At 46.3% G+C, this 27,919-nt stretch overlaps 1 protein-coding gene across 2 annotated transcripts in view; it reads left to right on the plus strand.

The window, feature by feature from the left end:
- Positions 1-4,527: 4,527 nt before the first annotated feature.
- Positions 4,528-27,919, plus strand: part of LOC144826656 (hydroxylysine kinase-like) — a 248,876-nt gene continuing 225,484 nt past the window's right edge. The window contains exon 1 of one of the 2 annotated variants that reach the window (XM_078685215.1): positions 4,528-4,742. The gene's annotated coding sequence lies outside the window, so the exon portion shown is untranslated. The remainder of the gene's footprint in view (positions 4,743-27,919) is intronic. The other variant, XM_078685216.1, reaches the window with a different exon arrangement.

A 27,919-nucleotide genomic window follows, 5' to 3' on the forward strand; every position in this document is an offset into this window, starting at 1 on the left:
TAGGCGTAAAAGCAACTTAAACAAGATAAAAGCTTTGTAAATTAACCCCATTATAACCATCGATTTGCCAGTCGCTGCCTTCCTCATTGCTCTTCCTGATAACTTTACAATAATGATCCTCAATCAGAAAAGAGAAGTATATAATTGAATGGCACAAAACAGACAACTGTGCGCTATATAATATTTCACCACAGACACAGGTGAAATAATGGCATGGGAAGATGTTTTTACGTTAGCAGTTATGTACACAAAAGTGTTACGGATACCAAAGAAAATTGGCACATTTTGTAAACTGATACCTCATGCTGTAGGCTCCAGCTCCCAACTCTTGGCCAATCCCGGAGAGGCTGGCATCAAAGTCCTGTACCAATCCAGACACGATGACTTCATCTGCAAGTGGCAGTTTGAGACCCCAGGCCATTTTAATTCACTAGTTCGGTCCAGCAGCCCCAAAAGTAAACCCCTGAAAAGGCCGCAGTCATCTGCCCCGCAGGCTCGGAGCCTGGGAACGGAGCAGCAAGCGGGACTCCTCGCCGGATAACTTCTGAGCGTCTCGGGCCCAGGTGGGCCCGTCTGCGGCTCCCGGAGGCCCTGGAAGTGTCCGGCAGTTACAGCGGTGCCAGCGGGACGGGGCCTGGGAGGAGGCCGTCTGGAGGTTGGGGCGGCAGGGCCCCAAGTCCACAGGGACCGAGGATCGTGTCCCCGTCCAGCGGAAGGCGCGGGTTCCCAAGACTCACCAAACACATACATACCCCAAGCCTCTCAAACCCCATACATCTGCACACGCACAAACACACACGCTGACTCACACACTTGCACACAAACACACGCTCACTCACAAACTTGCACACAAACACACCAGCAATACTTTCACACCGAAACAGGCACTCAATTGTCCACACACAATCCAAGAAACAACGTTGTCGTTGCACACCCAGGTGCATGCTCTACAATTCGTCGGTCGCACGCCAAACTGGACAGGAAGGTCACTGCACACGTACACACAGATCACACACATGCACATAACACGGTCGCAGATAAAAAAAATGCACTGCAGGCACATGCATCCTCACACAGCGCACACACATGCGCACAGATACAAAACAGCCTACCACCCACCAAACAAGGCCACACACGTGCACGCATGCGCACACGTACACAAAATCACCTCACGCCCACCACCACCACAACTTCCACACACACACACCAAAAACCAATAACCTCATGGGTATTGTCTTATTCTGACCTCAGTGAGGGGTGGGAGAAAAGTCCACTCCAGAGAGCGGTCCTTCGTGGAAGGAAAGTACTCCAGGCTTTGTTGACATCGAACCTGTCGAAGCAAGGGCAAGGGGCAGGGGGTGGGCGTCGCGCTTCCGGTCGGGTCAGGCTAACCCCTCGTGCATGGGCAGCTCCAACCAGGAGGGAGTTGATTGGCAGGTCCATGCTATTTTCCCAATCCTTTGGAAAAGAGTCCATGTCTTTTCATATCTGACTGAGCCCCCAAAAAATGACATTTAATATCTCACTCTGAGGGACTGGAAAATCAAAATTATAACGTCTCACTCGGAACCGCGTGAACCTATCGTTTTATCTCTCACGATAACACACTGGAAAACCTGACTCTTTGCATTGAGTTATTATCCCCAGTAAACGCTGACGTTTTACATCTAACTCCGAGGTGTTTGAACCACTAAAGTATGCCTTGTAGTACATCTGACATCGAAAACCCGAGAAAGCTGGCAATAACGCATTAACATTCTGAACATCTGTACTTTCAAATCTCACCATGACCACTGGCAAAGCTGACATTTATTTTAATTGTGAAACGCCGGGAAAGGTGAAGTTTAACATCTCAAATTGAGCACAGTAAACGCTGACGCTTTGCATCCCCCTGCAGAACGTCGGGAAGGTCCGCGAGCTCTGGCATCTGTCAGCCGCTGGAAAAGCAAGCATTAGTTTGACATCTCTCGGAGGAGACATACTGCGAATGCTGGCCTTCCCTGCTGCATCTCGCTCTGGTCACGTGAAAAGGGTGGGCCTCGCTTTACGCTGACCTGGGTACCCGGCCTACCCCGTTCCCGCAGAGGCTGCGATCATTCGGATTTCAATAAAGATGCGTTTAATGCTTCCCTGGTTACAGGGGACACGGATCGCACGTCGCATTGCTTTACTTTGAAAATGACTGTTCATTAAAAGATGCACAGCACAAATTCCGTAATAGCAGTTTGCGAGCCAGGGGAAGGCAGTTATCTGCAGTGATTAGAAACTGTGGAGTAGCGGTGCTATAAAATATGTTTTTAAACACAGCTATACAAACTCCTTCCGCGATGTGTCCGGAAGTCAGGCAAAGTCGCCTGTGACGGGGGCGGGGCTGCGTCTGCACCGGAAAAGAAGGCAGGCGGAGTGAAAGCGTCTCGCAACGCCAGAAGGAGAGCGGAGTCCCTCTAAATTGAACTGGTAAGTTGGAAGGGAGGGGGGGGGGCTCGTTTCACGGTGCACTCGTGTGTGTGTGTGTGTTTGTGTGTGTATGCATGTGTGCGACGAGGGGGAGAGGGGGGTGCACTCGTGTGTGTGTGCGCGCGTGTGTGTGCATGTGTGGGGGGGGTGTCTCTGTATGCATGTGCGTGCGTGGGCGCTTGTGTGTGTGTCTGTGTGTGTATGTGCATGCGTGTGTGATGTTTTGAGCTTCCTAGGAGACAGCGCCTGGCCGCAGCGCTCGTTCGCGTGCGCGTGTCAGTTTGGAATCGCCTCCAAGGCGATGCGCGCGGCCAGGATTGTCTCCTGGGAAGCTCACACGCCAACATAAGGTTCTCGGCGGAGACGCGCTACGCGCGGCTAGCCGAGACCTAAAAAGTGAGTATGCATAGCAGTCCCCTCTTGTATAGTTCGGTTCAGCGTTCATTCTTGTCTAGTTCTTTTGCCGCTATGTTCCAAAGTTTTATTGCTTTGCAGGACATTTGGACTGACAAGCCAGCAAGACATTTTATGACCGCCACTCTACAGGTCCTTATTTGTTCTCTCCTCAGTGTTTCTCAAAGGAGTGATTTCCAAGAGTCTAGTAGCGCAGGACAAATACATAAGAAGTGTAATAGTGACTTGTCTCCTTGTCCGCGGAGGCGGCATTCCTCTGTCATCCACATCTGTTTCCATTTTGGAGTGAGATCTTTCAAAAGGAATGATCCGAGCTTTAGTAGGGTCAGGTTCTGTTTTTTTTGGTATGAAAAGTGTTCTAACAGGTGTGGTTGGGGTTTCAGCATTTTGTAGTATTGATTCACAGCCCATGCATGTGGTTACTTTCTGGGTCAGGGCGGGTTTGTCTATTAACAATGAGTGATTCTTGATGGCTTTGTTTGCAGCATTTTTAAACTCAGAGTAGGTCATTGATGTGGGTCAGACCATTCTAGCTGTAATGCAGAAAACGATTCCTTTAAAGTTGGGAATACGAATTTGCTTAGCCTGGATTGTTTTTAGATCTCCTGCCAGCAATATTGGGCTAAGGTGTTATCTTCAGCTGCCCTCATCCTCCAGTAGTATTTAGCCAAGGCTCCTTGTCTTGCGGGTATCTGTTTTTTTAGACCATATTCTAGTCTTATCTGTGCTTGTGAAATATGACGTGGAATTGAGAACAATTTATTTAAGAGACTAGATTGTGCTGTGTGTGTGGATCCATTATTTCTTTCACACCCATTTCTACCACTAACTGGAAGGAGGTTGAAAGCACAAAAAGTAGTAAAAATAGGCTATGTCCCAGTAAAATGCCAAAACTGTGTAAAAAATGTTGGTTTTCTGACAAAAGTCTGCTTGTCCCTGAAAGCTGGGAAAATGATGATTTCAGCACCACAAACTCTTTTTGATACCATTGCAAGGTAAACACCAGACGCATTCTTCTGCAGCACTTTTTCCCCATTTTTACCCCCCAAATAAACTGTATTTTTGCTAATTTCTGGGGTCCGTCCAGGGGAACCCACAAACCCAGGGTACCTTTAAAATCCCTATGATGTTGAAAGAAAAGGGTGCAAATTTGGCGTGGATACCTTATGTGGACAAAAAGTTACAGGGGCATAAGCGTGAACTACCCTAAATAGCCAAAAAAGGCTTAGGACAGGGTCAGGGAAAGGTTTTGCAGCGAAAGAGTTACGGAACTCTGGCTGCGTATAAAAAACATGTTTCTATTTTGGAATGCAATCTCAGGGATGGTGATCCACTGCCTCTTGCAAGCCCCCATCTCTGTGATTGTAGCCAATAAATATTAATGAAGAAGGACATTCTGTAAACTCCTGCATAGGTCAGTTCGAAAAATAAAACAGTGGTTGCTAAAAGTTGGTACACAATATTTGAGACCACTTAAATGGTACATATGGCCTTAAAGTTCTCTTCAGTCTTAAACACAGAAGCATGTGTCACACTGGTAACTGCAAAGCTTTTGTGCACTGAAGTATTCAGTGTCACTCTCGGAGACAAACGGCTGGCTCGTGACTAATCAGTTAATAAGTGAGTTAATAAATAACATATATGCAAATTGATTTAAAACCCAAGTTGAGGACTTACTAAAAACAGATATCCAACATGCCTGAGGCGGGTGCAAAGCATGATTTGAACAGTAACAACCTGTGGAAATAACTGCTTATCAGACACATTTGTAGCAGCTGAACAAACCTGCAAACCACACCGGCAAAACTATTTATCGCACAGTACAAAGGTCAGAACAAACAGAAAAAAGAAAACGGCCGGAGCGTAGCACGGTAAGGAGACCCAATCAAAAGAAAAACAGTTTTTAGTACATATTGTTACTATACAAATAGTCTATGTGGTATGCTCTTGACTGTATATCTAAATAACAAAAATAATATGTTGAATTTAACATGGATTTCATGTTATTGTAGCACTATGTTTAAAATTAATGGAATGGAATGGAATGCATCCATGTTTCATTTTTTTTAATTCATATGTATTCTCCAGTGTCCCTGTGATGATGCTTATCGTACATTTTACACAGAAAATAATTTGCTTTGCTAACAACTTTAGCAACAGTTTGTCGAATTTGCCATAAATGTTGCAGAAATGTCATTCACTTTAACCGGATCTTGCAAGTTTTGTCTAGATTTGTCTGGGGCAAAGAAAAATATTATATTGCGGGTCGCAAAATATAATTTCGGTGTTTCCGCTCCCATAGCGGAAATGTTGATGCAGCTACAGAAACACATTTGATAGACTAAAAGCATGCCTGACCAGCAGTGTTGGAGTCAGTTGTCTCTTTATTGAGAACCCATTCCAAGACGGCAGATGAAATGCAAGCCTGAATCGGGAGGAATGCACACACACGTCTAGTGACAGGTGCATAAACATGCATCGGGAAACATAGCGGTTATTTTTAATTTACCATTCTAGCATTAAAAGTAAAATGTTATCAAGAAACATAGAAGGCTGCAAAGCACAAAAGACAAGAGGCTAAGCAACACATTGCAGCTGCCAGACCCTCTTCAAAAATAATATTAACAATAAAAAGTAATGTTACATAGAGAGTGCAACACTGAGAACCCAACTATGTGAGATAAGGACAAAAATAACGGTGGAAGCCATTGATTCAAGAGCAGATGACTGAGGCAGCATAGTCATTCAATCATGGACATGAGGCTGACCCTGACACCAAGCCCACTTTAAGTACAAGGCAGACATTGGAAACAACAGGTCTAGTCCAGGGGCGGCTCTAGGCTCATGGCGGCACTGGGCAGGGAGCGTAGGTAGGGGGCCCCGGAAGAGGGGGTCCGGGCGGGGCGGAGCGTGGAGGCCATGGAAAAGGGGGGGTCAGGGTGTTTGGAAGTGAAACAGAGCCAGAGGCCACCAAATCACTGCCAGGGGCCGCCACGCAAATATGTATCCATCCTCAGAGGATTATTACACTAAGTATATATATTGGCGTGGTGGTCCCTGGGGTTTGGTGGCCCTGTGCAGGTGCACAGCTTGCACATGCCTAAGGCCGCCCCTGTCTATTCTAGCAAATAAACAGATACTTCTATCGGTAGACGGATTGGAACAAGATTTGTCGTTCTCACAGTGCTAGTGTTCGGTATGCTTTTTTTAATTTGGTGCTAAACGAGGTTATACCACATTTGCAATCTGGGTAGGAAGGTTCAAGAGGATTCAGGTCCATGGACATGAATGGGTGCTAGATTTTGAAAATGAGCTAAGAATCCAACATGATTGTCTGTGACGTATTGATCAATTTGCATTTTGCACTCCACTTTTTTAAAAAACAAAATGCAGCCTTCAACAATTTTTTGGGCCTCAATGTGGGCAAAGGGTAGCAGGGTTGAAGGTTGAACCGAGCTCCATAGGGCTACAACGTAGCTATTTCATGCAGACAACAATTCTGAATTTGGTTTTGGCCATAGGATTACGAGCAGTGCACAATAGGCACATAGATTCCTTCAAAGCCACACAGTGATGGATGGAGTTAATGTGCCTCTAAATTAAACCCCTTAGCTCAACCCTCACCTGATCTGTACTTTGCACTAGTAGTAGAATAAACCGAGCATAGCTAAAGACAGATATTTTTTGGAGTGCTTACCCCTTGAGGACTGTATGATGAATCTGTACAAAATATTCAGATTCAGATTCATAAACTTTTATTCGATTATAAAGTTGTATGATCATAAAAAGTATTCCAAAAATAAACAGCTTTAATTAGGTTCAATATTGGAAGGTTTTATGCAGATTGGTCAAGCGAGAGGAAGTCCTGTGGCGGGAGTGATAAAAGTTACATTTTTGAAGTTCTTATAGGGAGTTCTTGATAAGTGAGAACGCAAAACTGCTGCATAAAAACCAAGCACAGTTAGCACTCCTGCAGAGATAGTGGCCACAGGACAAAAGGCCCACGGCAGACAGAGTCTCGGCGTCATAATTGACTCCGAGCTCACTCTTAAGGCCCAGGTGAGCGCCGTTACATCTTCCTGTATGTTCCAACTACACAGGATTCGGAAAGTCGCCCACCTACTGACACCTGAAGCTTTGCTACAAGTCTTAATAGCACTGGTGCTGTCTCGCCTGGATTTTTCTAATTCTTTGTATCTTGGTCTCTCCAAATCCTTGTTGTCTAGGCTACAGATTATTCAAAACCAGGCTGCCAGACTGGCGTTTAAAATGCCCAGATGGCAGTCGGCCAAACCTTTACTACATCAATTACACTGGCTACCTGTCAACGAAAGAATAGCCTTTAAGGTCGGCTGCCTGGTCTTCAAAGCCTTGACTGGTCCCTCTCCTGCTTTCTTGAAGTCCCTGGTTACTCCCTACTGCCCCTCCCGAACTCTGAGGTCCACTCACCTTCAGCTTTTAGTCACTCCCCGGTTCAAACTCACTAAATTAGGTGGCCGTAGCTTTTCCCACCTGGCCCCCAAATTATGGAATTCTCTCCCGCTCTCCCTTAAATCTTCACACTCTATTGTATCATTTAGGAAGCTCCAAAAAACTCTGTTGTTCTCACATCCCCACTAAAACCCCTTCTGTTTAGCCTAAGTGTTCCTATCAGCGCCAGGAAACTCATGGTGACAGCGCGCTCAACAAATGCCCATTAACATAACATAACATAACATTCTGCCCACTTGGAATAACTGCACATTATACCCAGTTGGTGCAGACGCCAAATCACCGAGCACAGTGCATCAACCAATGTCACTTTGTGCCCATGAACTACTGAGTATGACCTCAGATCGACTTACGTTGTACTGCATCTTGAAATATCTAGCAGTAATTTAATCTGTGCCGATCAGGATCTGATGGTTGAAAACTGTGTTTTCTGGGTGTTCCGGAGAGTGGTCTGAACCTTTTGTAGTCAGGGGCAATGAGATTAAGAGAAAGACCTAGTTAAAGCCCAGTTGTGCACGGCTGAGGTTGGCTGTCCATAGAAAGTTGGACTCCCGGGCCAGAGGCTCGACCAGGCACTTTATCAACCCCAGATGTGCCCAGCTAGAGGCCATATGCTATAAGTGTTGCTTGCCTCTGTAGAGTTGGGTGTGGAGCCTCGAGTCAAGGCTCTGAGGCCACCCCCTATTGTGTCCGGCTGGCGTTGGCCACCCCTTGAGAGTTAGGACAACGCATTTCATCTGGCCAGGTCCTGAGCCCATCACTACAGTGCATGCATAGCAGAGGCTTGCCACCTGCAGAGGATTGGACTAACTTTAGAAATTTCCCAAAACACAAAAATACACAAGTTATACTTAAGTGAACTATCAATAATGTGCACCCCCATCATGCACTGCTTTTGGCCTCACATATTACTTCACCCAGTATGTTAAAGTATATCATTGTTAACATTACTGTTGGCAATGGCTCTTTCTGCAGGGTCACCCCAAAAAGGTTTGCCTTCCCCCTCCTGTTTTTCTGACCATGTTTTTGTTGGCTTTGGGACTCAGGGCACTTTAGCACTGCTAAACAGTGCATGTGCCCTATACCTAAAACATTGTAACATTGGCTTATCCATAATTGGCATATTTAAATCACCTGTAAGTTCCTACTGAAGTGCACTACGTGTGCCCATGGCCTGTAAAATAAATGCTACTAGTGAGCCTGCAGCACTGATCGTGCCAGCCATTTAGGTAACCCTGTGTGTTAAGTGTTAAACTGCCATGTCGACTTGGCAAGTTAAACTACTTGCCTGTGCCAAACCTTCCTTTTTATTACATATAGGTCACCCTAAGGCGGGCCCCAGACAGCTCTTGGGCAGGGTGCAATGTATTTAAACAGTAGGATATGTACTTTTAAGTTTTACACATCCTGGTAGTGAAATACTCTTAAATTCGTTTTCCAGTACTGCAAGTCTTATATATCCAATAGAATAACATTGTGTTGCAGAGATTCTGTTTGGAAACAGAACTGTGCAGTGGTGGTTTCTTTATTGGGGTGTTGGGGCATTATTTTAGTGCCATGTTGACCACAGGCCCCATATTAAATATTTTCTCACTGCTCGCATGGCCTGAGCAAAGTTTACCTTACAGGAGAGTGACTAAAGGCAGGCCAATGCTGAATGAGTGACAGTGAACACCGGGCATCTTTGGGCTGAAGTGCACATGCCAGATTGGATGGGTGCCTTGCTCCGACCAGGTTGGCATGCGCACTTGCACCTTCGCCTACGTGAGAAATTCAGCAGCCCAGGGGATTGCTGCCACATCCCCAAAGGAGCACTGTCGGAGCTTGGCCAAGCTAATCCTCTTGCTGCTCTCTAACATAAACAGAAAGGTAGCAGCGCAAGGATTGGCTCAGGAGTCATGGGGTGAGACAGAGACTGGAGAGCCAAGCTTGTCGTCATATTGTCACGCGGCAGGCCAGGAGGCAGTCACGAGTGTTCTCTGATAGGGCCTGGGCTATGGGTGTTTGTAAATTTACTAGCCAAGTCTGAAACTTCTCTTAGTGAGAGCAGCTTTCCTGCTTAGGTGCAGTTACTACTAATTTTCGAGAAACTCTGAATGTGATTTTCTAGGGTGTTACAAATGCATCAGGATCAGCGTGGATTATTTTTTTTCTTTGAATTGGATGACACTATACACATATTTTTCATGGGCTTCAGCTTATTCATAAATCTGTGTGTCTTTTTATTTCCCTTATATGTACTTTATAAAACTGCATTGTCATTTTTTCTGTGAGACTGCATTGTAAATGGGAGACTCTTTCGTGCACCTCACTTGGCGAATTATACTGTCCTCACAACTGAGGAAGGACTGGATGTCAAAGCAACGGTACAACATATTGGGTAAAGTGCTGGCTCACGTGATTTGACATCCCATAAAAGCAAGACAGGAAGGAATCTCAGGGGATGGCCAGGGGCTAAACATCTTTTATCTTTTAGTGGCCTTTCATCTTTCAGAGGTCAAAAACGACCCTGCCACCCAGCCCCCACCAAAACCGCTTCAAGGCCCCATCGGGAGTAGGAAGCTTATTTAGATGTAAATGCAACACAATAGAGTTAAGTTAGCCAGCGGAGGGACATAACGCTGATTAATGCCCTTCTCCACCCAGATTATATCGAGGAGCCCCTGAGATCTGCATCCCTCATGCGAAACTGTGCAGCCATTAGTGCATGATGACCAAACCATCTTTGTTAATGACAGCGCAGTTATGGCCAGTTGCATTTCAAGTTTGGGCTCTAAAACCATTAGTATAAAAAGACAAGCAGATCTAGATAGACTATAAAGGCATGTGAATGAACTCTAGTAACAACAAGCATTTCCAGTGCAATAGGTCTCGCATTAGTTAAAGTTTGAGCTTTTGAGGTTGCAAAAAAAAAATGCAACACCCATAGCTCTAATTTTCAGTAATGCGAGACCTAAGTATGCCACTATGGCACAAAATGCACACAAAAACAAAAGATATGTGATTACGAAGTAGGCCATACGTGCACTGCATGCCCAAATGCTGTTTATCACATTAAACAGTACAAGAATTGGCTTGGTAGTTTGGTTTGCCCTGTTCCCATCATGCACTGGGACAGGAACAAACTAATTTGCATATAGCCAAGTTCTGAGCTGGGATGGTGCAGTGAGCTAAAAAACGGTGATGGATCAAGCCCTGATCTTTGGACTGGGTAAGAGTGGTCTGCTTAATTCAGGCACTCTGTTCATCACCACCCCCTTTTTTGAATCATTTTGTCCACCATAAGCGTGGAAGGGTATACTCAGATGTGAGTCCCACGCTCATTGCACCATCAGGATTCAAGCAAGCCGGGCCGACGACGCCTGAAATGGCAGAAACCGGTTCCCGGAAGCTTGTTTCCTTCCCAGTACAAGAATTGGCTTGGTAGTTTGGTTAGCCAAGTTCTGAGCTGGGATGGTGAAGTAAGCTAAAAAACGGTGATGGATCAAGCCCTGATCTTTGGACTGGGTAAGAGTGGTCTGCTTAATTCAGGCACTCTGTTCATCACCACCCCCTTTTTTGAATCAGCTTATCACATTAAAGCCTACGCTACCGACTTTGCCAGTGCTGGGAAGAAAGCAGTAAAAATGATTATTTTTCTGGGTAGAATGTCTGTAGTAGGATGCTGATTTAAATCTAAAATAGCCCTTATGCAATAGAATCACTTCCTGGAAGGTGGAATGGTATATCAAATAGTCAACAACATGAGGTGAGAGGGCACACTCCTTAGGATGGAGCCAATACATATTTTATACAATCGCCAACAATATTTGCTGTAGACAGCTGTGCAGTTAAAACAGTCCTCATAAATATAGACATGTAGTACTACCGTTCATAGGTAAAATCACATTTTCTTACTATACAATAGCATTTTGTCTGTACCAAACCCTTACTTACTAACATAACTAAACATTTTCCTTTATTTCTGAGAACTGAACAGCATGTTCAGTGTTTCCTTGTTTTCAAGAAATATGTCCTATTTTATTCCAAACTGCATCAAAATAAATATGAAATATTTAAAAAATCCATAACTAGCATCATGCTAACTATAGTCAAATGAAGCTTCCTCGGGTTCGTGTGAAATTTACAATCTAATTTGCCCTCTGCCATGTGGTTTATTTTATCAGCAGAATCTTTCTTTCCATTACATAACGGTACCATAATGCAGTTACAATTATGTATCCTCCATTCATCTAATGGCTTCTATGTGATTCTATATTAGTGTGACGCCTGCAGCCAGTACAGGCTTATAAGCCAAGAACACTTAACTTGGTGGAAGTCAAAGGGGCGTACCTGAAACTCCAGTACCCAGAATTCAAATCAATGTTGAATAGAAAAAAAAGGCCTGGAAGAGGGGGAGCGGAGTGGATAGGAAGGGGGTATATCCTCGTTCCTAGGGACAGCCAAATAACACGTAGGTGCCAGGATACTTGAGCTATGGATGGATACCCACAAGTAAGAACCGTTTCAACTGTGGGAAAAACCAATCACATAGTGCGACTGGTTCCAATGCAGTGAGCTCACACACCTAAGGATTGAAACGTATTTATGGTGTTTGTACGTTTGTCTCTGGAATAGCAATATAGAACTATAAGTCCCAGAATACAAAACAACGATGGTTAAAAAAGCAAGGAATGAAAATGATGCGTGATCCAAGAGCAAAATGGCCAATTAGAGTTAATGCCGTGTTGACCCGCATAAGCACGCGCAACCCACGGGCCTACTTAGAGCGTGCCATCCTCGCACTCACCTCGAGCATTTGAGAACGGTCTACAAAGCTTGATTGTTTTTTTGTGTTCTCTAGCAATGGATGTGGTGGGCTTTGATGACCAGGAGCTCCGGGAAGTTCAGTGGGGGTACCTGGACTTTCTCTGTGATGATGTACGGCATGTCTTCTTGAAGAGAAAAATTAATTTCAAGACTTTGTTCTGCAGTGTGCCGCACTCGTGGGCTTGGAAGTGGAGGAGAGTGTCTAATGAGAGGTCGTAATGTTGGATGCTCTTTTATAAGGCTCAGAACGCGTCTGTCTATGCTTGTTTTGGGCTCAAAACGTGCTGGCATCATTAATGATGTACTCCATTCAAATGTAGCATAGCAAAGACATCAGGGACCCTAAGACAAGCAGTCAAAATGTCCCACCTGCCCCCAATCGGCTATCAAATGGGACCTTTAGTTTGTGTTTGAGGGGTTCAGGGTGACTGGGTACCGTCTGCTGCAGCAGGTTGTGACAATACTTAGCCACGGGAGGGGGCACAAAAAAATCGCAGAGTTCATCGAAGCTTTCTGTTACTAAGTAAACAAGACTTTCTGAACTAGCTTGTAACATTGGTGCTGGATAAACGTTAGGATTTGTTAACGTGTTTCATAGTGCTGCATTCGATAAATAATGCACCCCTCCCCCAAGCGCCTTGATACCCTCTGGGTGAGTAGTGCGCTATACAAATTCCTGAACTTGAACTTGAACTTGTATGGACTGACTAGTGTTATCTACAGAACGAGTCCCTCATTCAGAGTTGCATGGTACAGGCTGCACGGTAAAATCGCGTGTGATTTTACTCTAACTGCAAAATCTGCAGATAGCAAGGTGGGACATGCATGAGAGGACCCCGGGGTAGAGTAGAGAAGTACTAAAGGGTGGAGTCCCAGGGAAAGGTGCTCTCTGTCATTGTATGCTCCCTGTCAGACAAAACAAGCGGCAGTGAAAGCGATCGCGAAAGCGATCGCTATTGTAAAAAAAAGAAAACATGCCCGCGAGTGGTGCGCGCACTCGCGCCCCAGCGAAACATGTGCTTTCAATTATCGCGCACGTGTCTGGGCACGATAATTGAAACCACATGGCCTTTGGTGCGCGTAATAGACACCAATAGGCCAAGGGCGGAGCAATGCGCCTGCCTTTGGCCTATTGCGTGCTCTCTTGCTAAAAACAAGCATGCAAAGGCCAATAGCGGGGCACAAACGAAAAGCACACACACGAGCGTGTGCGATTCCTACGTCACTCTCCTGAACCCCATTTTTAGCTACTAAATGTCTCACTGCACCGCTAGGCACGAGACCTAAAAACAGTTTCCTCCGCAGGCTTCTGGCAACAGGAACTTATCTTGTGTGACTCAGTGTGCACTGCTAGTAACCAGCTTTCTTTGTCACACTTTGCCTGCCATAGGCTTTATCCATGCTCCTGTCTGACAAGGGAAAACAATATATTTGCATTTCTAGTATCCATCCCGCATCAGCAAAGTTGCTAGTCCCATATGTGACAATAGACTCAATTCCGACCTCAACATAAATCCATATGAGAAATAGTCGCCCGATTATTTTTTGTAAATCACCCACATTCCTCTTCTAAAATGTTGGCATGTATGATACATGCCAACGTTTTAGAAGAGGAAAGTATGAATAGGGTCTGAGAAATTAATCAGGGGCGTGCGTGCAGCCGACAGCGCGTAGTCAAATACTCATAGGAGTCGGTGCCCGAACACACCCTTGTCACGCGCGCACAGCTCAAGACACTTACACCAATATTAATGAAGTGCACCTGCATCAGTTTGACGCCTCTACACACAACCAGCTGCAGAACCGGTTTTAGGACTCTTTGGAGACCCACTGGAATGAGATTTATTAATTAGCCAAACCAACAATAAAAACCCGGCATTGGTAGGCGAGGCCCGGCTCACAAGCTCCTGGGTCCATGCACTCAAGCCGGCCTGTGTTTCCAGGGAAGATGGTGGCCTCTCCCGGGAGAGCTACAAGTTAACATGCAGTTGTGACACAGTGCAGGATAGGCGGAGCCATAAAGCAACAAGGGCTAGACTTGATACCAAAGTCAAAAAAGAAACCCCTTTGAATAAATGCACACTTCACACAAAAGTCAAACACAAACTGCCTCTCAACAGTAGTATAGCTGTGGACACGAGGGATGCAGCAAAGAAAGAAGAAATAATCTAAAAGAATACAGATCTAGAAAAATAAACAAATTTATTGATGATTAAAAACACTGTAAATATCACAATACATATCAAATTCTTAACACTTCCAGTCCTAGACTGATAGAAAAAATATCGAACCCCCTGATACCCGCAGCCTTACGGATCGGACTCAGGGGGAGACCCATGGGTCTTCCCAACACAGGCATGTACGTTGCGGATGGCACTGACGCGTACACACTGTAGGGGGCACACTTGTCCGGAACGTACCCATTCAGTCAATGGGAGGCCAAGTATGCGTTGTACGACTGGCTCCCATTGACTTCAATGGGAGTCCGACCGAAACGAGTCCGACAGCATACGGCCGCATCGTACTCGCTCGGTCGGACTCCAGGAGTCTGGATCGGTCGAAAAACACCCCGGATGAAGTGTCTAGGTCTCCGCTTACACCTGCACAGGTGAGTTGTAATGGAGTAGCACTGATGTGGCCTCAATAAAGTGCAGACACGTCAAAGCGGCAAGTGGTAGTTAACGTGAAGGGAAATTATAAAATGTGAAATATTTCATTAAAAAAGGCTGCAAATTCTGACCGCTGTGCAGTCTGGCCAACAGACAGGGCGGTGCCTCTAGAAGGCCTGTAGGCTGGGGCCAAGGTCAGTTGCATGGCAAACTGGGCCCACACTCTGGCCACGAAGTGTTTGGTACTGTGTGAGGCCACATACTCCACTTCCATACAGGTGCATGTGATCACCAGATTACAATGTGCTGCACACCATTGTGATTACTCATACCACGCCACTTGCGTGCATGACTCCTATTCACCAGCTGGCTTCCGCTTACCTAAGGGCCATTGGTGCCCATCAGGATGCAGTGTAATGCTTAGGGCCCGATTCCGATCTCGGTCGGAGGGCTCCGAATCGGGTTCGGGATTAGCGGGTCGGATTCGAAGGCTGAATTTCCGTCCGGTTCGTACATGGGTCCGGACGACGAAGTACGATGCGAACAAGCGCGAAATCTCCAGCCTGAATCGTTTCTGGGTCCGAACCGGTCCGTATGTCTCGACCGTAAGCTAACCGTGGCGTGCAATGGAGGCGAATTACGACCAATCCAGTACGATGCGCGATTCGGACAGCCAGATCGAGTCGGAGCTTCTGGCTCGCAATAGCTCCCGGAGCTGGTCTTTGGGGGTCCGCATCGGACCCCCTGGTACCGGCAGCCTTACGCTCGGACACAGGGGAGACCCATGGGTCTCCCCAACACAGGCATGTACGGTGCGGATGGCACTGAAGTGTACACACTGTAGGGGACGCACTTGTCTGGAACGTACCCATTCAGTCAATGGGAGCCCATGTACGCATTGTACAACCGGCTCCCATTGACTTCAATGGCAGTCCGACCGAAACGAGTCCGACAGCATACTGCCACATCCTACTCGCTCGGTCGGACTCCAGGAGTCCGGATCGGTCGAAAACACCCCAGATCCGATGTGGCCTCATTAAAGTGCAGACACGTCAAAGCGGCAAGTGGTAGTGGTAGTTAACGTGAAGGGAAATTATAAAATGAGAAACATTTCATTAAAAAAGGCTGCAAATTCTGATCGCTGTGCAGTCTGGCCAACAGACAGGGCGGTGCCTCTAGAAGGCCTGTAGGCTGGGGCCAAGGTCAGTTGCATGGCAAACTGGGCCCACACTCTGGTCACGATCACACCATGTACGGGTGGGCTCCATATGTGGTGCAGCGCAAGAAGTCATTCCTGAAGACACCCCATCTCATACTCAGTCCTGCCAAGAGAGCCCAGACGTTGCAAAAAGCGACCGTCCAGAGGGATAATCGGATTTCAAAGTGTTTACATAAGTACTTTGATATTTGCTGAGGGAGCCAAGGACCACACGTGACGTCACCACCCAAGGGAGATGCCCTATATACAAGTGGCCTAACCCCGCCTGCACCAAAAGACAGCACGTGACTATAAAAGTTCTGCTTTCAGAAAATGCCTACAGCTTAAAAGTAATTACACTGTGGGTTGCGTGTCTTCACAAACAGCAGCAGTGCCAGAGCCTGGCTAAAAGCAGTCAGCGTGCGCCGTACCGCACTCTGTACCTCCAAGAAATTCAGACCTATGCGGCAACAGTGGCGTCTCTGGAAGGGAAATGTAAGGAGGGGGCACACATATTGGTCTCCAGATAAAAGTAGAGGGGCCACCTACAAAGGAGCTATAGATTTATATACACAGATAAATACATATACACTTAGGGATGAGTTTGCTTAACCGGATGAAATATAACTTTGTATGCACGTCTGAATATATACATACACATATGTATTTTTAGACAGTCACACATACTTACAAAGTCAGCTTTGAACGTTTTCAGCAAATACTGCTTCGCAATGAAATGTGGTCAGACACATTAGTAGGCCGAGGTGCATGTCCGTTTTTCCCTGCGTCGCCTTCTGATGAGCAGTTGTGGTGGCGTTTGTTGGGGAGCAAGAGGGAGCGGGATTAGGACAAAGATGGGACACAGGCCCATGTGCTACCACCTCTCCCTCCCCCGATGCCACTGTGGCAAAGGGAACATACAAGGTATCCAATTACCCCACCGTGGTACCATTTGCACATGCAATAAGTTTGTTATAAAACTTTAGCATGCGATGTAGCAATGCCCAAAACATTTCATTGCATGATCCTTGCCAGTCATGCACTGCTCGCCATGAGATCACCCTAAAGACATGGACCAGCATTGGCACCGCAATCATCAGAAACCTACGCATAGACATGCTGGCATGGAATCCTTCAAAATAACCAATGTTACCTCAGTTGGTTAATGAATCTGCTGCTGAGATCTGCTACTGCCTGCCGATCCCCATTTAGAATCTCCCCACGGACCGATAAATGTTTGTTTTTAAATAAATCCAAAAATAAATCATATTACTAGAAATATTAATAAGACTAATAGTGTTATGAGTGCATAGGCACCGCACCGTTTCGCCATCAGCGAGGCAGATTATAGGGTGTTCATACAAATGGGCCACGCTCTCAATGAACAGCTGCATTTTTTCAGTGCGTGAAAGAGGGTCAGGCTGGGGGCGTGGCCTAGCAGGCTAAGATGGCGGCAGCATTCCCGTAGCGCTGCGCATAGCAGCCCCATTTTTCTGCCATAAAATATGCCCTAAAGCTACTGCCAAACACCGCCGGACCCAGCATAGCAGAGGCGAGAGCGGGGGGGGTCTATTGACCACATCGGTGTGGTCGGAGGAGAGCGGATGGGGTCGCGGGAGGTCCCGATGAGCTGGTGGCAGGGCCGTCAAAATGGCGGCATCCTGTGAGGCCCGGACAACCAGAGACTGAGCCGGTGATGGTGACGGGGCTTATACGACACTGCCCCCAGGCCAAGGTAGTGATCGCAGCAGGAGACAACGGGGGTCAGCGGGCCCAGATTCCACGGTCCAGCGGACAAAGCGCACCACCGCAGCGGTCCCCGAGTGGCTCGGGATCTGCAGCTTGGGGGGCGCGGCTTGCGAGCCACAACAGTCGTCGGCAGGGTGGCTGGGAGGCCTTCTAAACACAACACCGCACAGTCGAACTCCGACGTAAGAAGGGGCCGTATGGGAAGAGACAATACATCACCTTAGGGGAGCATAGCAATGACCCCATACCACACAGTATCATGCCATAAGAGTCCCAGGACCAGCGACATTTGTGGGGGGTGCCTGGCGGGCCTGTACAGCGCTCTTGGCCCCCGCAACGAGACCCCCCCTCCCCCGTGACGGCGCTGGGCTTCAAGGCACGTGGGGGAGAACATAGTTTGGTGGTGCGGGCCCCGAGTCGGTGGGAGGCGGCGTGTCAAGATTCCCCCCCGGTGGTGAGAGGCCCGATACTGCTGCAGTACCCGTGGCATAATACCGGAGTCACCACAGACTGGGGCAGGCTGACGGTGGCGGACTGGCGGCCCCCTGGGATAATTGTCAGTGGTCCACCTGGAAATGCGGGGGAAAGCTGCAACACCAATAATCCGCTGCGATAATCCCTTGCACCAGAACAGAAAATGGACACCACCTGGGCTCTGAAAGGTCTGAACTGGGACAACAGCCCCCACATGGAACCACCTCTCCCCTGCGGCGGAGCCGGGCCTGGAGACGCGCAGGGGGAAGCACTGAGAATCGACCAGCTGAGATCCCCCCTGCCAACAGATGCAATACCCTTTTACGATGAAACCTCGCACCGAGAAAACTGAGTCCGCGGCCAGCAGGGAAAGGTGAAGCGGCCACATCTAACGGCGGCACGCCCGGTGGGACCTCCGCGCCGAGACCTGTGGACCCCCGCAGATTATAACAGAAGCTGTGCCAGGGGGCGACGGAGGACCTTCCGTACACGCTTCTAGGAAGCAACGGAACGACACCTACAAGTTGGAACGGAAGCACAACCAGGGGAGACGCCGAGTCGCCATAACGGTTGCGGCTGACCACGAGCAAAGAGACCACTTTCCAGGGGAAACTAATGTGGGGGGCCGCTGGAGACGGTTGGCGGAGTACATAGTCAACATGGGGCACCGACGGGCGACCGGCACAGCGCAAGCTTCGGGGCCAGAGAGGGCGCCGTCCCCGGCCTCTCACACCATGCCTCCAGACGCGGAGCCTGCAGGATCGGACTCTGTGTCATCCAGATTGGACAAAGTCTTAGCGGCAATTGAACACTCAAGAGTGACAATGGAGCACAAGTTCGGAAAACTGTCCAAGGATCTAAATTTACTCTGGGACGACCACTGGAAATTGGTAGATAAGGTCAAGCTACGAGAAACTACGATGTAAACTCTGGTACCACAAGTGTAGGGGTGGGCGGAATTTGCATAATCCCATTACGCATATCTCCGCGAAACGGTAAAAAATCATTACAGGCAGCTGCAGAGGTGGGGTTCCCGGGAGACAGCTCAGATGGTGAGAGAGGACCGCACATATTCACATCGTAAAAGGAGGGCAGCGACGGAAACACCCTAGGAGATGGCTCAATGACTCTGCCAATAGTGATCTCCCAGACGGCAGACACTGATCTAACTCTGCTCTGACACACTCTCAACCCGGCACACGAAATCCGGGTACAAGATGGTCTCTGACACCAACACGCCCCCTGCTCGAGGGGAAGCTGCTGATCACGGATTGAATGGCTAACCCTGAGTCCGGCGAAACAGACAAACATACTTAGCATCAGGCTACGCGGCATGGCTCGGGTCGACTGGGCCGTGGTAGGGCACCAGCTTGATATAGTCAACCAACAGGCGGCTGCAGCGACAGCAGCTAGCGGAGGCCGAAGACCACATCCCCCACATAAAGAACTAAAGTTTGCACATGTTGTGTAGTTTGGACGTATCACTCCGAGGAATAGGTCCTCAAAGTTGGGAAGGTTTCCCGTTAAGTTACTTTACTCCTCCCCAGTTACATATCCCTTTCACATTCCCGGGGGAACGAACACACACTCTGCAGAATGGTGGTATGACCTACAGAAGCAGGCACTTGGGCGGGGAGGGGACACGGCAGGGACAAAAGGTGGCACACTCTGTGAGACGCCACCCAGACAGCAAGAACCATGACAGGCATGCTCCATAACACAGACCTGAAAGTAGTAACATTAAACGTCATAGGCATGCACACTGCAGGCAAATGATATGCGATATATGTATATATGAAACGACAGCAAGCTCAGGTAGTGCTCCTCCAGGAGACACACCTTGCGGGGATAGAGATGGATCGCCTAGGGAAGAAGAGGCGAGGTATCATCTGTGCTACAACATAGTCTGCATTTGGTAGGGGAACCCTAATCTGGATCAGGCCTGGGATCCCCTTGAAAGAGCAATTCAGGACGATAGATCAAGAGGGCCGATACTCTTTGCTAGCGGGTCATTTCGAGCGTAAAGAAATACTGATCGGAAGCATTTATGCCCCTAATGTAGAACAGGAGCAGTACTGGGCCCGCCTTACAGGAATATTAGCACAATACACAACAATGCTGTGGTTACTGGGAGGGGACTACAATTGCACCCTCAACATTAGCTTAGACAGGTCTCATCCCCCACCGCCGTATTCGCCTGCACCGAAACAGATAGAGCATTTTAAACAATGGGTTACCCACTCGTCTACGATATCCCCAATTCCCTTTCCCTGCTCCGAAAGAAATGTGAGGGCTGGCTTGGGGTTCTGGAGGATGAGGATTGGAGAGACGCCCTGATGGCCCCTAGGACGATTGCGGTATCAGCAAGACTGCGCCTGGTCCAAGTCTATTTTCTGCACGCCACCTATCTTACACCCCTGCGTCTCCACCGCGCTGGGCTTTGGCCCGATATAAACTGCCCCCGCTGCTCCCACCCCCGTGCTGACTTTTATCATATAGTGTGGCTCTTAAATGCGATCAGGGGTATTGGGAATTGTTAACACAAGACCTGACTGGGGTCCTGGGCTGGGAGGTGCCCCTTGATTCCATGCGTGTTCTGCTGGATGTCACCTACGGTCTGGATGGTTCCAGGGCTGAGAAGCTCTTCCTTAATACTGCGTTGGTGGTTGCCAAGAGGGACATCGCTACTCACTGGCTGGACGCCGCCCCTCCCACTCTAAGGCGCTGACGCCGGGGGGTGGACTGGTGTGCTGCGTAGGAGCGGCCTTTATATGTAGCCAGGGGGTGCCCCTAGAAATTTCATTGCATGTGGGGCAAATGGGTTGGGATACTCGACGAATGAGATGATGAGGTGGTCCGCTCTCCAGGTGCACGTGGTTATGCTACTCTGGATTTCTTTCTCTGATCTTGATGTCATTGCGATGTGTTTTTCCCCTATCCTGCTAATGCACTATGTAGCTCTGAATGGTGCTGTTTGTTGTCAAATTCAAAATTCAATAAAATTGATTGTCAAAAAAGAACTATTGATGGACAGAATGTAGAACAATGTCATACAGGGAGCCATGGGGAGGTAGTATCCTGGAGAGGTAGTGATCTTGACATTTGTTTGACTATAGACACTCTTTCCCACCCCGTTCTGAGGCTCATGGGGCAGAATTCCTTTTTAGACAAAATATTTACTATGTAGCATACCTATTGAGGTATTGCATACAGTGCATGTTTATTTCTGACATGTCCACCACGTAGTAGTATCTACATGTAAATAGACCTTTTTTCCATTTTTTCTATTTTACTTAGATTTCAAGTTTGAGTGTAGAAGGGATCCTATGGTCCTGATGAAGAAGCCAGGGGAGGGCTTCGAAACATGTTGACATAGGAGAAACAGCTTATTATAGCTTTGTTTCTCCATCTCTCTTCCCCACTTTTAACAATACCCATTCAACGGAACATTAAAGTATTTTTTCCATAGAGCCAGGTATTTTTTAATATATTCACTCTTCCACTCACTCCCGGCCCTTCCACTCACATACCTACACTACACATAGTCTTTTTAAACAACTAGTGCTCCAGCGTAGTCGTAGGTTGTAGCACACCCCATCCCGCAGTGGGGCGGGAAGACCCTTCATGATGAAACATGACACCAAGGGCCCTTTTGGTGTGTGATGTGTATTTAAACAAAGCTGTGTGCTTTCGACCACTATAGGAGACACACTTAGTTTGGGAGAACACAGTTGCACATCCTTCAGGGGTGGATCTCTTTTGTTTCTCATGCCCTTGCCAGGTCCACATGGCAGTTTTAAACTGCACACCCACGGACATGTTTGAAGGGCTGCTCATGTACTTGGCACAATCAGTGCGGCAGGCCCACTAGTAGCATTTTATTTTACAGTCACTGGACACACACAGGGCACTTTACTAGGGACTTACTAGTAAATCAGATATGCCAATCTTGTATACACCAATCACCAATACATTTTAGACACGAGAGCACATGCACTTTAGCACTGCTCACCAGTGGTAAAGTGCTCAGAGCTCTAAAACCAATAGGTCAGAATAAATGCAGAGGGAAGGCAAAATGTTTGGGAATGACCCTGCAGAAAGGTATGAGGTAATAGTAAGTCTTTTTGAAACCTTAGGTTTATCTAAGCTTGGCTCCCTTTCGGTGCTTAATTTGTAAGATACTAAGTGCCAGGGATCTTGCCAGGAAGCCACTGTAGCTTGCACCATTTGTTGCTCCTGTCAGTGTAGCCAATGCCAGAAACAGCACAACTATTATTAATCATGCTCTTGCAAGTTTGACAATCCAAACTATTCCAGGCCCCTGAAGCTATAAGAACAGTTTTGGTATCATGTATTAGTTGTTTCTATGTACATTGAACTAATAAACTGTCGTGTATTTCTATAGGTTCTGAATCGATCCCCCTATTCCTGACCATATTCTGGTTAACCTACCTAGCTAGTTAACTAACAGTCAGCCCATGAGGCAAGAAATCCCCCATGATGCAGATACCGTTATCTGACGCAGTCACACTACGGCACAGGAACGTGTTATCTGATTAGGTCATAACGCTTGAGATCTAATTAGACAAGCGACATTCCTCCAGCCCCTGATAAGGCATACGACGTTCTCATAACAAATCAAACCTATGACAACCTGGATAATCCGTGCGGCCATTGTTTTGATTTCACAGAGAACTTTAGTAAAGAATGTGCTAACGAGCAAGTCGTATGACATCTTTATTGACGTACCTATGTCCATCCTTACGTCAATCCCGGCACCTTTAAGGTATAAATATTGCCGACCTTGCCCTATGCAAACACACGCGTGGTGACAAGACGGAGCAGCCATACTTGCAGAAGCAGACCCCGCAGGCAACAGCCCCGCCTTCCTGACGCGCTGAGAGACGCGCTGCTATCTCAAGCCGAGAGACCCAGCACCGGCGCTTCTGGGCAGCCCTCGCAGGCAGCCTGGAATATCGAGAGCAGAGAAAGAGATACCATTCCTCATTCATTCTAAATTCCAGGTACAGAACTGAATCACCCCTCCTAGAGAATTATTTAGTTATTCACTTGGCAAAAACAAACTTAACTTAAACTGTAACTTTCTATTCCCGCCCACGCATTAGACTTAGGTCAGGTACACGGGGTAGGCGTATTTAGAAACACCAGTTGAGTACGTTTAGTCAAATGTATATGTGTATGTAAATATATTTTAATCATTTTAAACATCATATGGCTCAGAAACCATATCAATGTTTTTACAGTATTATTTTATACTATTGCTTTTAATGTATGCACTTTACTTAACTATAAGTATTGCAATAATATCGATCCATTTCTCTTGTACGAGAAAAGAGACTGATCAATAAATAACATCTTTTATTGAACACGCCCGTCTCTTCCTTTTCTCTACATTCTGATGAGACTAAGAATGCACGTACTGACTGAGTAAAATAATTGCCTTGTGCTCACACGACTCTTGAGATTGACTCTTGATTAGGGGAGAGCAAAGTTGTCATGTTCTATGGTTGTCAGAAACTAAATCCCTTCTTGTCTAATCAGGGGAGTTAATCCTTCCTTGAACATTCGAGAAAGTTTCTAGCGAACTCTGAGCTTAGCTGGCAAACCCAAAAATTAAGTCTAGTATCGACAGTAGTAGACCTAGTTAACGTCTGGTCTAGGCCTTTACTGCTGTAGGTACTATTCCAATGTGCAGAGCCTATTGGGAAAATAGGAGCTACACTACATGGCGCCCAACGTGTTTGGAAAGGGCGATAAAACTAACGTAAGACATTTAGAGTAACTCAGTCGTGCTTTCTCACTCAGACCCCTTTTCCCAAATACTCCAAAGACGTCTGGAGTGGGTGAAAGGTTATCGTATCCTCCAAAACCTCGCAGGAGGGAACTCCTATGTATGGTTCTTGGTCTAGTCAACGTTGAAGGATAAAACAGTTCCAGAATATTGTGCATCTAATCTCTGTTTCCATAAAGAAACCTGATCTGCAAATAAACATAATACCATCCTGTCAGCATAATGGACAGCGATGAAGAACGAGAGGTTACTAGATTAGCTACTGAAATAGCAGATGCTGATGCTACCATGCAAGCAGCAGACGCGGATATAATACTCATTCCGGTCGCCAAAAGGAGATCTATAACCTTAAAACTTATAGAAAATGGACTGACACCTAGAGGTGGCACAGTCATATTCGTAATCGAGGCACACGAATATCGGCAGACAGAGGTATACTATACATGGATACATTTTCCAGCAGCTAATACTATAACAAAGTACTTCCACTATTACAAAGTAGAGGAACCTCCTAATGAGTACACTCCTTTCGAGGAGGTGGAAGTACCACTCAAATTCCAAGAGCATTTGCTCTTATTTGATGGCGCCCTAAAACATAATAATCACATTACAAGGCTCGGTCCTTTAGGAAGACCAGGAGCAACGTGGCCGGTCTTAGCCGGATACACACCATATCCAGACATCGAAAGAATGCCTGCAGCAGAGCTGTTAATACAGCTAAAACAACTACTAAAAATTCACAGACAATTAGTTCAGTATGTAATGCGGACTTCAACAATTCAGCCAGCGATTAAACTTCCACAGCTGACCCCTCACCAGGGGAACACAAATAAAATTACACCACAGAACATCCAATCCTGCCTAGGTAAAGTTCCAGCTAAACGGGAACAGATACCATTCTGGTTGGCACAGAAAATTACCCAAATAGAGGCGGTGTTTCCTGACACCACCCCGCTGGAGAAACACAGGATTCTGACTATATGTCTCCCAATGGGAATCGCACCACACATTGAGGACTGTGACACTTGGGGTACAGTCTTTGCTTCCATCTACACAAAAACGCACGGTGTTCCATCCATTTCGGTAATACCAGATGTGCTAAAACAAATTCAAGATGAATACGGTCCAGAACCTGCTTTAACTCTTGGTATGAAATTACTAAAAGACTTCAAGCAGGTCTCGGCTATATTACTAGCCAACATAAAGGGTGAAGCAGCAAACGTGGCGATCCGCCAGAGGTTAAAAGAGACAGATATAGCAGACCAACCAGCTGAAATTGCCAGAATCATAGAAAAATCCTATGAAGAACTAGGCAGAGATAGTCTAGGTGGAATACCAGTAAAACCGCAACTGACTACAAGTCCAGAAAAAATGTTTTTTAATAATAATAATAATTCACCAAAAAAGAACTGGGATGGGAACAAACAATCCAATCCAAAAGAAAAGAAATTCCAGTCCAGAGGAAGGTCTCCTAGGCGAAGAGAGAAATCTCCAAACCCGAGACAAAGGTCACCTCAGAGTGAACCCTCTGGGAATAGATATAACCTTAGAAATAGGGATAATATTAAAAAACCTGATAGATATCAAGACATTGATACACGTCCCTCTCAATCTTTTCAGAATTCCTCGCAGAAATCGGAAAGAAGAGGACGATCAGAAGAGCACGCCAAGTCCAAAGACAAGGAACCTGCTCAACTGAAAAAGAAATCACAATTTCCAAAAAAGAAGGTAGCCAGTATCAAGGTAGTTAACAATGCCGAGAATACTGAGGACACAACTGAAAAACGGAGAATGGGCTCAGACAATGCTAGACAGCGCAGCAGAGGTGAGCATAGCTCGCAAAGTCCTTATGGATCATCTGGAGACAGTGGACACGAATGAATACCTTCAAGTGGAAACTGCAGATACCAGAGTTAGCAAGCCCCACAAAATATACGAGATAACATTACGTATAGAGGGAGATAAGACTAGGAAAATAAGGGGACTATTTTGGGATAACCTCTCAAAGGGTTATGACATACTTCTAGCTGAAAAAGACTGGCCACCAGAGTTTGTCAGGGAGTGCCCTCATGGCGAAGAAGTAATTATGCCTGCCTTCTCGAATCAAATCCCGATTCATAAAAAATACACACTTGCTAGAAAGTGGGCAGTGGCCTTAGCACCTGCTTTATATAAAAATCATGTAGGATGGGATGAGGATTCTCCTCCTCACAAAATCCAGTTAAAATCACAACCAACTGCACAAAGGCAGTACCCAATTAAGCAAGAAGCTAAAAAACAAGTAAATGAAATACTAGATCAGCTAGAATACCAGGGGGTGATTGAAACTTGCACCTCACAAATGAACAACCCTTTGTTTCCGGTCTCCAAACCAGACAATTCATATCGTCTAGTTTTGGATTACCGACACCTTAACACATGTTGCAAAACTTTTGCAGTGCAAAACTCACACAGTGCTGCACTAATGAATAACATAGTGCGCAAAAAATACAAAACTACCTTGGACATCTCCAACGGATTCTTTTGTCAAAACATAGCACCAGAGAGCAGATATTTAACAGCTTTCTCAGTAAATGGCACTCAAAAACAATTCTGTCGGTTAGCCCGGGGGTACAAGAATAGCCCGGGGGTATTCTCAGCGAGAGTAACAGAATTACTACAACAATATGATGATGAAGCATTATCTTATGTCGATGACATTTACTTAACAGATGATGACTTGGAAACTCACTTGAAAAGAGTGAACACCATAATACTTGGTTTCGCTGCAGAGGGTTACAAATTCAACTTCAAAAAATCCAGAATTGCCCATCTGACAGTCCTATTCTTAGGATATGAGTTATCAAGTGAAGGCAAAAGCCTGGCAGACAATTTCCTAGAGAAATGTGCCGTAATCCAAGCTCCTAAAACACTAAAAAACCTACAGTCAATTCTAGGCTTCCTAAATTTCGGAAGAACTTACATTGCAAATTACGCAGAAAGGGTCAAACCCCTTTACGATCTAATTAAACCAGACTTTAAAAGATCCAGTTGGACTCAAACACACACAGAAATTTTGAGATCCTTACAAACAGACATGCTAATTAAAACAAAATTAGAAACCCGTGATAATACACGCAACCTTGTGATCCGAGTCATCCCAGGGAGATGCGGATTCACATACCTGACCTCTAATGAGGGAGAAAAGGTACCAATTGCATTTAAATCACACTTGTACACAAAAGCTGAACAGAGATTCAGCAACAAAGGAAAAATTGTTCAAGCAGTTCAAACCGCAATAGCTAGAGAAAAAGACATAGCTGACGGTAGACATATCACAGTCAGAACAGCTGAATCAGCATTTGAAGCATTAACAACACCGTGTAATTTACCAACAACAACATTGGATCCAGAATGGTTACAATGGGTAAATTCAATCACAACGGACAAAGTATACTACTTCTTTGATCCAGAACTAGAAGAATTAAAAAATCTAAAATATGAAAAGACGTATCCTCTGCCAATCGACATTCTGCCTCTACGACATTACGCCTGTGTAATCTATACAGACGGACATGCTCAACCCTCCGTTTGGGGAGAACATGCATACAACCCCACATGTGAGATCACAAAAGAAGTGTGGCGCGGAGGTAAACTAAGACCTCTATTAACAAAATCACACTCAGTAGAAACAAATTCAGAAATGCAAACTGAAATAATAGCTTTGAAAATGGCGCTAGATAATGCGGATCGCGAATTCCCGACACTTATAGTGTCAGATTCATATTTCTGCGTCAAAGCATATAACAAGGATTTGCAGACATGGATTCAGAACGGTTACAAAGATGACACAGATGCACCAATAAAGCAGAGACTTCTCTGGGAACAAGTAGCTCTTTTAAAGAAAGAACTACCAAAGACTCACGT

The sequence above is a fragment of the Lissotriton helveticus genome, chromosome 3_2, assembly GCF_964261635.1.
Source record: "Lissotriton helveticus chromosome 3_2, aLisHel1.1, whole genome shotgun sequence".
NCBI classification, from domain to species: domain Eukaryota; kingdom Metazoa; phylum Chordata; class Amphibia; order Caudata; family Salamandridae; genus Lissotriton; species Lissotriton helveticus.